Source organism: Ceratotherium simum, chromosome 8 (assembly GCF_057802395.1).
Source record: "Ceratotherium simum simum isolate JZ-2026a chromosome 8, ASM5780239v1, whole genome shotgun sequence".
Taxonomy (NCBI): Eukaryota; Metazoa; Chordata; class Mammalia; order Perissodactyla; family Rhinocerotidae; genus Ceratotherium; species Ceratotherium simum.
In genome coordinates, this window is record NC_141907.1 from 44,129,952 (window position 1) to 44,145,781 (window position 15,830).

Below are 15,830 nucleotides of genomic sequence, written 5' to 3' on the forward strand. Positions count from 1 at the left end.
GCCAGATACAAAAGAATACATACCATATGAGCCCATTTATATGAAGCTCAGGAACAGGCAAAAGTAATCTATGGTAATTGAAATGAGAACAGTGGCTGCTTTTGGGATGTGGGGATTGACTAAAAGAGACATGAGGGAACTTTCTGGAATGATGATTTGAAATGTTCTATATTTTTATTTTGTTGGCAGTTACAGAGATTCCTTTACCAAAACATATCAAATTGTATACTTGAAAGCAGTGTATTTTATTGAATGTAAATTTTACTTCAATTTAAAAAATGATTCTATTTTTGCAATTTCCTGTGAATCTATATTATTTCAAAATAATATGTTCAAAAAAGTACTCTATGGTTTCCATTTGTTGAAATTTTTTAAAGCTTACTTTATGACCCATATGTGGTTAATTTCTATAAGTATTACATGTGTACTTGAAAAGAATATGTAGTCACTGCTGTTGGATGCAGTATTCTATATAGATTACTAAATTTTAGTTTGTTAATTGTGTTGTTCAAATCTTTTACATCTTTACTCATTTTTTTTTTGCTTGTTGTGTGTGTTACTGAGAGATGTCTGTTACAATCTTTATAATTTTGAACATATTAATCATAGTTATTTTAAAGACTATATCCTGTGACTATCTGGGTCACTTCTGGGTCTGTTTTTATTATCTCTTTCTTTCTTGACCGTATGTCCTGGTATGCCTAAGTAATTGTTGACTGAATGCAGGACATTATGTGTAAAAAAAATCGTAGATACTGTGAATGATGGTGTCTTTCTCCGGAGGGCTTACTTTTGCTTCTGATAGGCAGTTAGAGTAGGGCAGACCTCCTTAATCTGATGATTTGAGGCTGGGGTGCTGGTATTTTTTTAGGCTTTCATCCTAGGATGTAGCCTTCAGGAGGAAACGGAAAGCATGGGATATTTACCTGGGGTCCTTCTTTTTTTAGTGGGCTCTGAACTCTACTTTTTATTCTTTGAGCATCGTGAAACTGTCAAAAGCTCTGTTTAACTCCTGAGCCTCTGAGCTGCTGTTTTCTGCTTGGTTTACATCGTTTATCAATTAGCAAATGCTTAGAGAGGCAAAATGTCAAGCTGGCTTCTCTGCACTTCTCTTCTCTTTGGGATCTCCTCAGGCTTGTGAGTCTGCCAGAAAGTCTGCTCACTTTATGTGCCTCTAAGCAGCTCTTTTCTGCTTGGCTTCTCAGTGGGTGTGCCCTGAGCCTCTTAACAATCAGGAGATGCCTTGAGAGGAAAAGTGGTACAAAGACTTGCCTCAATTTTATTTCCCTTCTCCCTAAGATCTTGGCCTCTTATGGCCTGGCTGCCTTGGTAGCACTCCAGTGCCTTCAAACAGGTTTTAAAAATAATTTTATCAGCTTTTCTAGTTGTGTTTAATGGGAAGTTGGTTTGATACAAGCTGGTCCCTTCCAGCGAGAACAGGGAATCCTTCTCTAAGCCCACACAGTGAACTCCTCACAAGGCCAGACAGCATTGTCGGGATGAGATTTGAAGTGATTTCTTCCTGTATCATTGTTCCAGAAAGTTGTCTTCTTTTCCTGGGCTTTACAAAGGGCATATTTCAATCTGGGGTTGTTTCCTGGACATTCCCACCTCCATTCCAGTTAAAGTCTACAGTCGTTATATGATGGTTTTCATTCCAACATGTTTAGAAGGAATTGTGCTTGCCCTACCCACAGGGAGCCCGTTAACCTAGTTAACTCTGTGATTAATATTTGAATAAAAAGGTGCCTTCACTACCTCTAGGGGTGGAAATAATCTAATGATTACTGCCTTTGCTTCTCTGCAAGGTTGAATTTGTGTCTTCTGGCTCCTTGAATTTTAGCTAAACTACTGTGAAGAATAAATATGAGAATTCTGTCAGTAAGAAGGATGGGAGCCTCAATATTTATGGATATGATTCTTTCAGTCCCTTCAAAAGTGGAGACAGTTTATAATAAATGCTTTTAAGGCCCTAGAATAAATTTAGGCTAAGGAATTCAAATTTAATATTACTAAACCTAATTGGAAACCTCAGCAAAAAAACTCTTTTGTACTGACTTCTGCCAAGGAATGGAAAAGAGATTCATTTTGAAGGCGTCCCTGGAGAGGATTGAAGATATAAAGCTCTTGATGTTTTGTTTTCTCTCAACAGTTCACAAAAGCAGTGATTCCCAGGCTGTCTTGACAATGTACCCTGTTTCCTGACACACTTACGAGTGAAGGTGAACTCTCCTTTTTACAAGAAGAAAATTTTGGTGGAGACCTATCTGACACGGAAGGGACGTGTGGCTATCAAGATAGGTGAGTCATTTGTTTAGAGAATGGGGAAGGAAGTAGCTTATGGAGAAAATACTAAGAAGTATTTCATTTATTGTGAGTGGGACTCTAGAAATGGATGGTGTATTTCACTAAATATCAAGTTAAAGATCGTATCATTGATGATCTAATTTTAGATTTAATTCCCAGCTCTTCTACTTACCAGCTGAGTAAACTTGGACAAGTCACTTAACTCCTCTGAGCCCCAGTTCTTTCATCTATAAAAGAAAATTTCATATGAAAATGCTTTGCAAATGGGAGAGTGTAATATAAAATGTAATTATCATTGTTTATTGTTTTGTTGCTATTATAAAATTCCATGGAATAGTCAGTCACCGTCTGTCTCTGGTAGCGACAGGTACTGTGAATAGAGACTGGCACTGTGAATTTGGGGACTTTGTCTTGAGTGTAGAAGTGGAAGGCATTCCCCACCTGCCCCTGTAGGAACAATATCATACCATTCGTTTGGCTGCAGATATGTTTTACCTACTTTTTGGAAGTTGGGGGAAAGGATGGAAGTTAAAGACAAGATCAAAAAAAAGAAATTAACAATTACCTATATTTGTTGTTATGGCAAGCATTGTGTTAAGTATTTGGATATATTATTTTGTTTAATCCACATACCAAGGCTTGTAAGGTGGGTGTTATCCCTACCATGATATTTTTCCTCAAGAGACAGGATTCCTTACGGAGTCATTTAAAAGAAGATAAAAACCATTCTGGTTTATCGTAATTTGGGAGATATTATTGGATGGTGGAAATTTGAAGTTTTAAATTTTTTCTGTTGTTTTACAATGTACATGTATAGCTTCTGTAATTATTAATTAAAAATAAATTTAATTAATTATTTTAATAAATAATGGATTAAAAAAATCTTTGTTGAGCACCTATTATGAACTAGGTGCTGTTCTAGATGCTTGTTCACCTCAGTGAACAAAACTGGTAATGATCCCTGTCCTCATGGAGCTTGTGTTCTAGCATGGAGGGAGACAGATAATAAATAATGCACATAATAGAGAAATAAATAAGTTACTAGGATACTGGAAGCCAATAAGAATATGGAAAAAAGAAAAAGTAGAGCCGAGTAAGGGAAATTGGGAGTGCTGGGTGGGCAGGAGTACAAATTGCAGCGTTAAATGGAGGGGCCAGGGTCGGCCTCATGGAGGAAAGACAGGAAGTCAGGGGTTAACCCTGGTGTGTTCCAGGCGGAGGGAGCAGCTGGTGCAACGGCCCTAAGGAGAGAACATGGTGGGCGTTCCGGGCACAGCCAGGAGGCCAGTGAGGTGGAGGGGAGCCAGTGGGGAGGAGTGTAGTGGGAGGTGAGTTTAGAGAGGCCAGTGTCAGCTCCAGAGGAAATAATGTCATTTCCTGGTTTAGATACATAAGAAAAGTTACCTTGTTTTCGTTTTCTGTCTACCTGGTTTATTCTAAGTGTGTTTCATCTGCAATTAAAACAGACACACACACACAATAAATAAATTATACCTCCACAACTGTGTTAGTTTCCTAGGGTTGCTATCACAAAGTACCACAAACTGGGTGGCTTAAAACAATAGAAATTTATTGTCTTACGGTTCTGCGGGCTGGAAGTCCAAAATCAAGGTATGGCCATGCTCTCTCTGAGACATGTAGAGGAAAATCTTTCCTTGCCTCTTCCTAGCTGCTGGTAGTGGCTGTCAGTCTTTGACGGTCTTTGGCTTACAGCTGCATCTCTCCAGTCTCTGCCTCCATAGCCACATGGTGGTCTCCTTGTGTGTTTGTGTCTTCCAATGGCCGTTTTCCTTCTTATAAGGATACCAGACATATTGGATTGAGGGCCCACCCTACTCCAGTATGACCTCGTCTTAGCTATTACATCTGCAATGACCCTATTTCCAAATAAGGTCACATTCTGAGGTAGTATGGGTTAGGAATTCAATATATCTTTTTGGAGGACACAATTCAAACATAACAGCTGTCTTAAATAACAAACAATAGGTATTACTATTCCCATCTTACAAGTGGAGACACAGGCTCAGAAAGCTTAAATGACTTGCCAAGGTCAGAGTCAGTGAGCAGAAGAGCCAGGGTAGTGCAGTTTTCCCATGGCACTCATGTGCCACTGTGGCAGTGGAGTGAGGATGGAGGTGACAGGGAATTGCCCTGGCTCAGGACAAGAATTGTACACACACAACGTTGCAGTCCCCGTCCATACTACTTACCCCCACGATAGCTCAAAACTGATGCTCTATCTCAGCATTCCTATCAAAGGGAAAATAGATGCCCCCTCCATAACCCACTCTCCATTTGGCATTTCATTCTGTAGCATGACAAACATAGGAAACAGATGCTTTTTCTCTTTTTTAGAGATTTTTCCCAAAAAATAATACTGCAATTTCTATGAAATGTAGAACATTTTGTGACAGGACCACATGTTTTTTTCTCACACAACATAGGAAAAAAAAATATGGCTTTCTGAGTCAGTTGGCATATTGCAATAGAATTAGAGGACTTTGAAAGCATTTAATATATTTTGCTTTTTCATTATATTTAAAAATTCCCTCTTAATGTGAACCTTGTCTAGCCGTTTGTGAGCCTGAAATCAACATTAGAGCCTTATTTTTAGGCTTAGTCTTGAGGGATACACCTGAGAAAAGAAAAGATACACCAAAACAGAATGGAACACTTCTCCAGGAGTCACAGTGAGGAGTGACATTCCTGGGCCAGGCTGAAGGTGGATGAAGCCACCAAAGGCAAGAGCCCCAGAAGAATGTCTAAATCTTGGTCAAGGAAAGCAAGTGCTCAAAGCTAAGTATTAAATCTGGGAGGCGAGACAAAGTCCTGGTTGGAAAAAATTGTCATAAGATCAAAACCGGAAAGATCAGAGCTATATCAACAAGTAGAGGGTGGGACACATGGAATGGTTCAGGAAGTTGGTTGGGTGAGGGTTTGGGAGGCCTGTTTGTCCATGGCCCTGACTGCACCATGTGGGGCTGAAAAGGGGAAGGCGTTGGGTAAGACTGGGAGGTCCCCTACCTGCTTTCCATAAATACGGTTGTTAGCCATTTTTTGTTGTTGTCACATAGTCTTGTAGTTTCCGTTCAAGATCCCTTCTTTTTATCTCTGTTCTCAATATATCTTTATTCTTCATAAGTTCTTGGGCTTCTCTTTCCATTTAACAGCTGGCTGCTTTGGATCTGTGTGTTGAAGCCTATGTTCTTCTTAGTATCAAAAAGAAGAAAAAAAACCTGCCTCTCATCCAAAGATGCTTCTTCTCTTTGTTAAAGTTGATTTTCTTTGATCCTGAAACTGTGTGGAAAGAGCAAGGTCTTCATATTTTTCTACTGAATTAAAATGACCCACAGTCTTTGTCTGATGTCACCACCACAAAAGGCCACTCCCCAGAACACAGCTCGATCCCACAGGTCTGGTAGGGGGTCTCAGAGTCTGGTAAACACAGGTGCACCCCATCGACTTTTGATCATCCAGCTGGCACTGGGCAACTGCACATGAACCGTTGCTGCTGTTGCTGCTGCTGCTGCTGCTGACTGTGAAGGGCCAAGCAAGTCAGGGGTCATTGGTTTGAATTACTTCCCGCTACAGACATTCTGGGAAAATGCTAGGCTTTTCACAAGAAAGGCCAAAAGGTGACAAATATTAGAACTCAGAGATCTATTTAATCTCTCTCATCACTATAGAATGGAAATAAAATCCTCCTTATTTCCCAGTAGGTAGATTATTGAGCAATGAGAAATAGTGTGTCCTTTATAACATTATAGTGAGTCCTATAAAACATTTCATTATAAAATATTTATTTTTTTATTCAGGTGAAATTCATGTAACATAAAATTAACCATTTTAAAGTGAGCAGTTCATTGGCATTTAGTACTTTCATAATGTTATACAACCACCATCTCTATATCATCCCAAAACATTTTGATCACCCCCGAAATCAAACACTGTATGCATTTAACAGTTACTCCCCATTTTTCTCTCCCCTCAACCCCTGGCAGCCACCAATATGCTCTCTGTCTCTATGGATTTACCTTTTCTAACTATTTCATATAAATGGAATCATACAATATGTGACTTTCTGTGTTTGGTAAAACATTTATTTTTAATTACAAGACATTTATTTTTTTCTGTCGTCTCTTATCATTACGCTGGGAGAGCTAGGGTGCCATGGAAGTGATAACCTGTCTCTAATTAGGACCTCCAAGAAGAAAACCTCTTCAGGAATACCTGCTCCACTTTAGTTGCTGGTGGGTTTCTCTTCATGAGACAAATAGCAGTTTAGAATTAAGTTACTTAATTTGCAAGGATATGAAGAATTTGACTTTATTTCCCTTCTATCCTGAGGCTCAGTCCCCTTCAACATCCATCCCCCACCCCACCTCCAATTTATGTCATTGTCTAGTAGTCTGAACATCAATTTATCCTGACATCCAGATGAACCTGTAATTGATATTTTGGCATTGGGATAGGTAGAGATTATATTGCTAGCCTAAGCAACAAAGCGGAGTCTCCCCCCAGGGAGGTAAATGATACCAGCTGTTGAAGATGAAAATTTGAGAAATACTTTACACTCGCCTTTCTTGGGGGGGCTGATCGTCCTCCCTCCTCCCTTCTCTCCCGCGTGAACCAGGGGCTGTTCAGGGAGGGCTCTGGGTGCAGACAGCAGAGGCTTGAAATGCGATTCCTCTCTCCATCTGCCAGACGTAACCCAAGATAAGTTGCACAGATGAAGCTGGCAGAGAAATGGGGAACTGGATGGCAAACAAGGTTCTGAGGGGACCAACCTTCTGGTTAAATCCTTTTGTGGAAGCAAAAGAGTCTGCTGGTCTAATAATGCAAAACCCAAGAATTAAATTAGTGTAGTGCTAGTGGTTCAGCGAATGCAACCTCTAGAAGTCTCTGTTCCACAGACCTCCTGGGAGTGTTATTAACATGCGCTGTGGGACGACAGTTAAATACAGGACAAATTATGACTTGTCCCCCTTGCATGGTGATTATCGTGTACCATATTATGTGCTAGGTATGACTGAATCATCACTATCTGCTCCAAAATATCTCTTCTAGGAGCCTGAAAATACCACCTTTAGAGTAACTAATGGGTTTGACGACATATATCTGAGTGACAGGTGGGGAATTTTTGTTGATTGCATTCCCTTCTCTCCCTTACTTCCTCCTCCTCTCATCTCTCTCTCCCTCCTTCCCTCCATTAACATGTATGGAACTTGTTATGTACCAGACACTGTGCTAAGGGCTAAGGCTGTGAAGTGAGACCCTGCCATCCGGGAGTTCACAGTCCTCCCTCCTTCCTGTTATCTCTCTGCTGCAGTAGGTTCTCTGCTATTACAGAGAACTGTAAGTAGTTGTATACTTGTCTGTTTCCCGTAGTAGGAAGTAGCTTCTAAAGGTGAGAGTCCTGCCTGCCTTTAGAATGTTTAGAGCTGTTGACTCTAACATTGCCCTGGCGGAACTTTATTGAATTGAATTCAGATATGTAAACAGATAACTGGATAAAATGTGATTAGTGATATTTGAGAGAGTTTTGCACAGAGTGCTGAGAAGCACAAGGGCAGAGTAAACAACTGCCAAAGGAAGCCCGAGGGCTTCCGGGTGGTGTCATTTGAGCTGTCTTGAAAGATGAGGAGGTGTTTGCCAGACACATGGGAGGGGGCACAATCTCCAGTGGTCACACCTACCACAGTATGTGTCTGGAGAGCGGCCCTTTGATCCTGTAAATCCTGCCCTTTCTTTCTTTAATGAAACTTCAGAAAATAAGTACTTGATTCTCCACTAGCTTTGGGTCAAGCTCTGGGACCGAATACACATCTTTCCAGAAAATGATAACCCTTGGTTCTTCTAGAGGCTAAAATCCCCTCCCCCACCAAAAAAGAATTCTATTGAATTCCTTACCCCTAAAATGCCACCTGTGTATTTTAATCTTCCTTTTCCTTCTTGAAATAAATTTAAAAATTTTATTTCCTTTGCTAAATTGGCTCAAGTAGAGCCAAGGTTTCACTTCCATGATCCTTTCACCATTTCAACAAATACATGCTGATTGCCTCCCACAGAAAAAGCACTGCTCTGGAGCCTAGGCTTACAAGGGACAGTGAGATGGTTTCTGCTCCCAAGGAGACTAAAATTAACACCAAACAGGAAGCTAAAGTCAGCACAGAAATGGTCCTCCTCTACCGTTTAGTATTCAAGCAAAGTCTTTATGCACACAGAATTGGCATTGAAACTTTTTGAAATAGATGACTAATTCTAAACTGAAGTTTAGAAGTCCAAGGAACAATGAAGAAAGCTATACTTACCCTTGGAAGACTTACCAGGAGAAGGAAAAACCATCTTCAATCTAAACTTTACTGGGCATATTTTTTAAGAAACGCCAGAAAATCCATTCCGTGCAGAAAAATACCCCCAGAAGGAAAATTCAAGACAGATCTTAAATTTTATATTAAGTATTTGGTTATATATACTTATGTATTATAAAAGCATCTATCATTTTATTTTCCTTTATTTGTGATAAATTTTGGTGTTTTTGTCAGACTTAAGAATTTTCTAGAACTGGAATCCCAGCTTATAATTCTGATTATCACACAGATAAGGATGTGGCTTACCAAGGCTTGTCTTGTTTTCTTCACCTAGGAGCAACTTAGTTCTTGAGTTGGATAGTGCCTGTAATAGGTAAGGTTGTTCACCCTGATGCTACCACTTTAGAATGCACCCCCCTTCTCTCCCTCTCTCTGTCTCTCTCTGTCTCTCTGTCTCTCTCTCTCTGTCTCTCTCTTGTCATCATCGGCCCAGCTGTCCTTAAAGGAAAATTCAAATGCCAGCTCTTCCATACTTCATTCTGACACCCTCCCTTACTACATGTGATTTATTTTTTCCTCTATACTTCCACAGCAGCTTATCCCCTCCCTCCCATATACATACACACAGAACCTAATATTTTCTACCTCCTTTACAATTTTTGGTAAATATGTCATATCCCTTGCTAAATGATAATTTCCTTGGAGTCTTTGGTATTTTCTTTATGTCTTTATATCTCATCCTCTCCTCCCTCATCCCAGCAGTATGGCTGTGTTGCTTCTGGATTCTTGAAGGGAGAATCCTTTTCCTTGCCTTTTCTAGCTTCTAGAGGCCACCTGCCTTCCCTGGTTTGTGGCCCCGTCCTCCATCTTCAAAGCCAGCAACGTAGCGTCTTCCAATCTTTCTCTCTCTCTGACTTGTGCTTCTATCACCACATCTCCTCCTGTGACTCCTGACACTCTTGCCTCCCTCTTGAAAGGATAATTGTGATTGCATTAGGCCCACCTGGAAAATCCAGGATCAGCTTCCCATCTCAACATCCTTGGCTTAATCACGTCTGCAAAGTCCCTTTGCCATGAAAGGTCACATATTCACAGTTCTGGGGATTATAAAGTGGCCATCTCTGGGGGACCATTGTTCTACCTACCCTAGGACATGTGTTCTTCCGCAGTTAGGGGAATAAGCCCGTTATTCCTCAATGAAGATTGGTAGGATACCACAACCACCACTTACAATATTATTTCTAAGGGAAAATGAATTCTGAATTGTGGTACAAAACAAATTCATATCTGTGATACACAACCGTGGTTAAACTGTGAACTCTTTGTTTAGCAACCTCAGCAGTTATAACAATAAAGACCACTAATCGCCTTCTTGCACATGAATCTGCTTAAACTCTCTTCTCTTACAGTCCCAGATATATAGCCCTTGTTTGCAACATACATCAGACAAATTGTGTGATTGTAGTGCCCAGTAGGATTTTTTTCCTGTCAGAGTTTTTCAAGACCTTTAAAATTGTACAGTCGTGTGCTGCATAACAACGTTTCTGTCAACCACTGACCACATATATGAAGGTGGTCCCATAAGATTAGTACGGTATAGCCTGGGTGTGTAGTAGGCTGTACCATCTAGGTTTGTGTAAGTACACTCCATGATGTTCACACAATGAAGAAATCACCTAACCATGCATTTCTCAGAACGTATCCCCGTTGTTAAGCGATGCATGACTGTATATAAATGTGAACCTACTATACACTGAAAGAAGAGCAAAACTCATCATTTGGTAATGAGTTTACTCTTTGTTCAAGAAGGTCTACTGTGGTTGCAGTCCTACTTTTAACCGTGTCATGCCCACTGCCCCGTAAACTGCAACAACATCTGTCCAATACCGTAATGACTAAGTAGAGCATGATACAAGTGTTGAAATGGAAACATAGCATACGAGGACGTTAATAATGTTGTGAAGACTTGTGGGAAGAGGTTGACCATGAGGAAGAGTACAGAAATGAAATGAGAGATGAAAAGAAAGCTGACCAAGGGGTAGAAAAATGACTTGAAGTCTAACATATGTCGTGTTTTAAAAGGCTTTGGTTAAAAAAATATAAACATTGTCCTATGCAGAGGAAACCAAGGAAGAGATTTGATTTCAAATAAGTAGAATGAAAAGACTTTTTCCTGGTCTCAAAAAAGTGAACTTTTTCTTACAAAATGTAGACACGAAAGATCTTTGAAATTCCACGTAGAATTATGATATCAGATGTTAAAGGGGAGTGGCATAAGATTAATATCAGCCTCCCTTCACTCCACACAAGCAACACTATCTCATACGGCTTTAGTTCCTCCAGGGCAGGGTCAGTGTCTGATTCATCTTTGAGTCCCCAGGCCCTAGCATGTGGTTTGGCATATTGCCATAATGTTTGTTGAGCGCTAAGTAAAATGATTGCAGAGTTAGTCCCTTCCTGCATATTACAGCACTGATTCATGTGGAGGAAATTATTTAAAAGAAACTGACAAGAGAAGGAATGTATGAGAAAAGAAAAATAAAAAATATGATATGAAGTAGACTATTGAGATTTTCAAAGGACGTATCTAGAAATTTTCTTCATTCCCAAATTGTTCGTTTCACTATAGCATATAATTTTCCACCACAAAACATATGCACTATGAGTAGAGAACAGCAAAAGTATGTTGAGATTCAGATGTTGATATTAAGGAATGAGAATCATTCTTCAACTAGACTGCAAATTGCTACTTGTATCCCCACTGTTGTATACATCATCTCGGGGAATGACTTGCAAATAATCAGATTGGCAAATACTAAATCAAAGAATGCTTGTAGTAGTAGTAGTATTCATAGTAGCTTGTAGGCTACTATGTTTTATAGAAGATCAGGAAGAAGAATTTCTATTTTTTTATATTCCAGTACTGGAGCATTCTTTCTCCTGCTTCTGTTGAGATTATAAATTTGCTGAGGACAGATTTATGACAATGCTGCTTTTTCTATCCCTGATTTGTGTAGTTCGGTATTATGGGCTTCATGGGAACCCAGTAAGTAGTTGATGACTTGAATTAAATGGAAAAATATATCAATATGAGCACTGTAAAAGTGAGTGTGTGTAGGCACAAAATGATTAGAAACACATTCTCATATTCAGTAAAATATATTGATATATTTTCCCAATTCTTTACTAACATTCCATGATCAGATGGGTAGATTGTAAAAGACAAATTCACAGGCAATACTTTGTAGTATACAGTGGCAAGAGATCCTACAAAAGAAAACACGTAGCTGATTTCAGGTCAATCCAACAGAGGACATTTGTAAGTCAGGCACAGGAAATTGCATTCAAAAGCAATATTGTGGCATTCACAGCAATATGACAGTCATAACAACGAAAAAAGTAGTAAAGCTTCAAAATATCCAGATCTTCAGTGATGGTGGGATTTAAGGTTAGCACTAACAGAATAATTAAGCTAAGGAAGCAGCTAAGAGGTACATAAAAGGAATCAAAATTGAGTAAGGAACCATTAATATTATAGCTTATGTTTCACAGGTAAGCAAAATGAAAAGTAAAATCAGAGGAAATAGAGATAGTTCTCTGAAAGTATCTCTGAAAGTGAATTAACCTCCTCCGGTAAGTCAAACCTCTTAAATAGATCTGGCCACGTCTCAATGGAGAGATGGCATTTATGCTGAGACTGTATTAATTGTTATGGCAATAAATTCAAGAACATTAAGAAAGGGATGGAAGTAATAAATTTAGGAATTTTTAGAGGAAGAGGCTTTTATTGTAATGTTAATAAAAGGTGTAAGAAAAGTATTCAGTTTCATCTTTCTACTTGAGATTTTTCATGGATGATGTGATTCCTTTAAAAGAATAAGACTTTGGAAGGGAGCAGGTCATGAAAAGGATAATTTGAGTTAAAGGAAATTCTTCATACTGTGATGTAGAAGTAGGGAGGATATATAGCTTGCTTAATAGAGCCACTGTGCCAGGATATGGGAGTTTCAAGGCATAGATGGGAGTGTCATCAAAACATGGCTAGAAATATGTAGGAAAAAGATACGCACATGCTTCATAGCAAAATGTTGTAAGAAATAGCTGATAAAAGCTATACAAATTACTGGAGCCAGCCCCATGGCCTAGTGGTTAAGTTCAGCGTGCTCCTCTTCAGTGGCCCGGGTTTGGTTCCTGGGTATGGACCTACACCACTCGTCACCAGCCATGCTGTGGCAGTGACCCACATACAAAATAGAGGAAGATTGTCACAGATGTTAGCTCAGGGCGAATCTTCCTCCACAACCAAAAAAAAAAAAAGCTATACAAATTACAAAGATCAAAAGTTTAAAGTTTACAGAAATGCAGAGAAATGAATGCTTCAAAAATGTGGTTGGTATTTGAAAACATGTAAGAGAGATTAAAAAAATAGGACATTATGGTATTAAGACAATTTAGGTGATTACTTATACCAAGTAGGAAGATGGATGCCAAAGGGAACTGTGGGCATAAGCTAGAAAAGCACAGAGAATTTAATTTTTCTAAAGAAACAAAACTTAAAGTGGAAATGTGTTATATCTGGTAAAGCAGGATAAAAATTGACCTTGTATAAACTCAGATATTTCAAAAATTATTTTTGCCTTAATTTGTCAATCCAGGATGTTTTTTTCCCTAGTAAACAACCTCTATGAGAATGACTATCTGCAAAGAATTTTGAGTTACTTGGAAAATAATGCAGGAACAAAAGAAAACATCATCCTCATCTTCATCATTATTATTCTGTTTTATAAACCTGTTTTCTCATCCTAAAAACATTATGAGAAATTATACTGTAATAGCAGAATATGAATCTTTGGATATTAGAGATCATTTTTGAAACAGAAGAGATGAGATGTGAGAGGGTTGTAAATTTGGCAAGATATATTTTTCTAATGCATAGTTTGAGAATTATGTAGTTTCAACCAGTATAAACATTGACTCTATTAATACTGAAAAAGAAAGTGTCCCTGAACTAATCTTACCTTTCCTTTTCAGGTATGAGGAGTGCAGTGAATTTCTCCCTTGGGGCGAGGGTCAGCAGTTTGATGGAGACTGTAATTCAGTGAATGTGCAGTTTTTATAGACTGTGAAATGCAATCATAATTTCAGTGTTTTATTACACGTATCACTTTGTTCCTCCATCTTTTGCATTTTATTGCATATTATGTGCATCAACATGATGAAAGGTAATGTGCTTTCTTTGACTGTAGTGGAAGATGTAGGACAGAATTGATCATAAAAGGGTAGGGCACTTTTTTTTTCCAGCTTCATAAACTTTGTACTCATAGATTGCATGCTGTACTTTTTATTTCAGTAACATTTAACAAAATCATGGCCATGGAGGAAATTAAACTTACACACAATGTCCACAGGGAGGCTGTGAGTGCTGATGTTTCAGGTATGGTACAAAGTGGCTACTCTGAGTTGCAAGTTAAAGAGACAGAAGCCATTTTTTCCCTATTGTTTTTAGTGTACAAAAATACCTGGATTTAACCATAAATAACTTGTACAATAACCTCAACTGTCTGGGACACAATGAAGCACCCAGACGTAAGCAAAGCAAAGCAAAGGCAGCTAAAACAGATGCCGTTCACCCTCTGAACTCCTAGAGGAGCTTCTTAGGCTTTCGCTAGGCACCTGTTGATTCTCTCTTTACATATGACTCTATTGTGCTTGATTATCTAATTTCCTATCTCACAGGCACAAGAAGCAATACGTTAGAAAGGAGAAGGAATTATGAGACTCACCGACCTAATAAGAGGTGACAGTTAAATATATGAAAGAAGGAGGCAGAATACTTAATTTAAAATAGGCACAAAAATGTTTTAAGGCAGAGGGATCGCTGATAGAGACAGACCATCCTGTGTCCTTCATTTTCCCCTCTAGACATCATTTTATTGCATCTAAGCTTAATAGTAATGGTCCTGAGACATCAAGAACAGTTTACATTCTGTTCGATGTATAATCTATTATAGAAAAATTTGCATCCAAAATGCATTAATTTTTAAAAAATTTGATAGTGATAGGGATAGCAGTTAACCTGTTTTGTTTTGGGGGACAGAATTATGCTCAGAGACTGAGACTGCCTTTGCCAATAGTTTATTTCACGCAGGTTTGCTGTGGGGTGTCTGATAGTTTCACAAGCCAATAGCATACAGGATAATATCTCTTAATAAGCCGATAAAGAAATAATATAACATACTTCAAAGGATAGATTAATCACACTATTGTTCCAAGCAAGGGGAGATGAAAGGAATAAAGTCCAAATTAAATTGAGATGTATCTTTTTATATGAGTATGTACTCGGGAGAGACGACTAAACCAACTGAGAGCTGACTTCCAGCTGCCAGCACAAAATAAAAGTCCCCTGTTGCCAGAGCACGTTGCTAGGGAACGGTGGCACTGGTGTAGGCGGGCAGGATAATCTTTGTGGGGCCCACCACTGGCTTTCTCCACAGCCGATAAGGGAGTCGCCCTTACAACAGCAGGAGCTAATGCCCCAAGGTCTTCATCGAGTTTGTTTAGGTCAGCATAGAGTGCCCTGCCCAGACGGAAACTCTCAAATAATTCTCACAAACTCTCGGTATTTATAGTCTAAATGTCCTCTTGTCCTGTAGTGGCCTCTCCACATGTTCTCACTGATAAGTTCCCAGCAGTGTTGTCATCAGCTGAGCTGCTGAGTTTTTATCACAGATGAGATGAAGACATGCTGACACAACTTACTTCATTCTTACATCAAAACAACTTTTTTTGTCTTTGCCATAAACAAGTGGATTAAAACAACTTCACTTGTCATAAATAAGTGGATTTGAAATCATATGAAATCAATACACAACATAACCTCATCCTTCAAAACTAGTGTATAAATAAGAATTATCATAATATATTGCATTGTTTGAGCCCTACAGTACATCTGTTTTCATTTCTTGAGATCAGAACATTTTGATTTTAAACTCCCATTTTGATTTTTTCTGCAAAATTCCTTCAGATCAGTTACAGGGAGGCTACCAGTGACTGGGTTTACCCCACCTGTCTTGGCAGAGATAAACCAGATATGTGTATAGTTCATTCTTGCTGGTTAATTTCCTGGGTGTTACATGTTTTTGTTTATTTTACACAGAGCAGAGTTTCTCTTGCTTTAAAAAAATAGTAGGTTAAAGATAGCATATTTAGGGC

General features: G+C 38.9%; 1 protein-coding gene across 3 annotated transcripts in view; it reads left to right on the top strand.

The window, feature by feature from the left end:
• The window catches only part of CRACD (capping protein inhibiting regulator of actin dynamics), a 255,166-nt gene that overhangs the window by 119,776 nt on the left and 119,560 nt on the right, over positions 1–15,830 (top strand). For all 3 annotated transcript variants that reach the window (XM_087434353.1, XM_087434354.1, XM_087434355.1), the window contains one exon: positions 2,153–2,301. The gene's annotated coding sequence lies outside the window, so the exon portion shown is untranslated. The remainder of the gene's footprint in view (positions 1–2,152; positions 2,302–15,830) is intronic.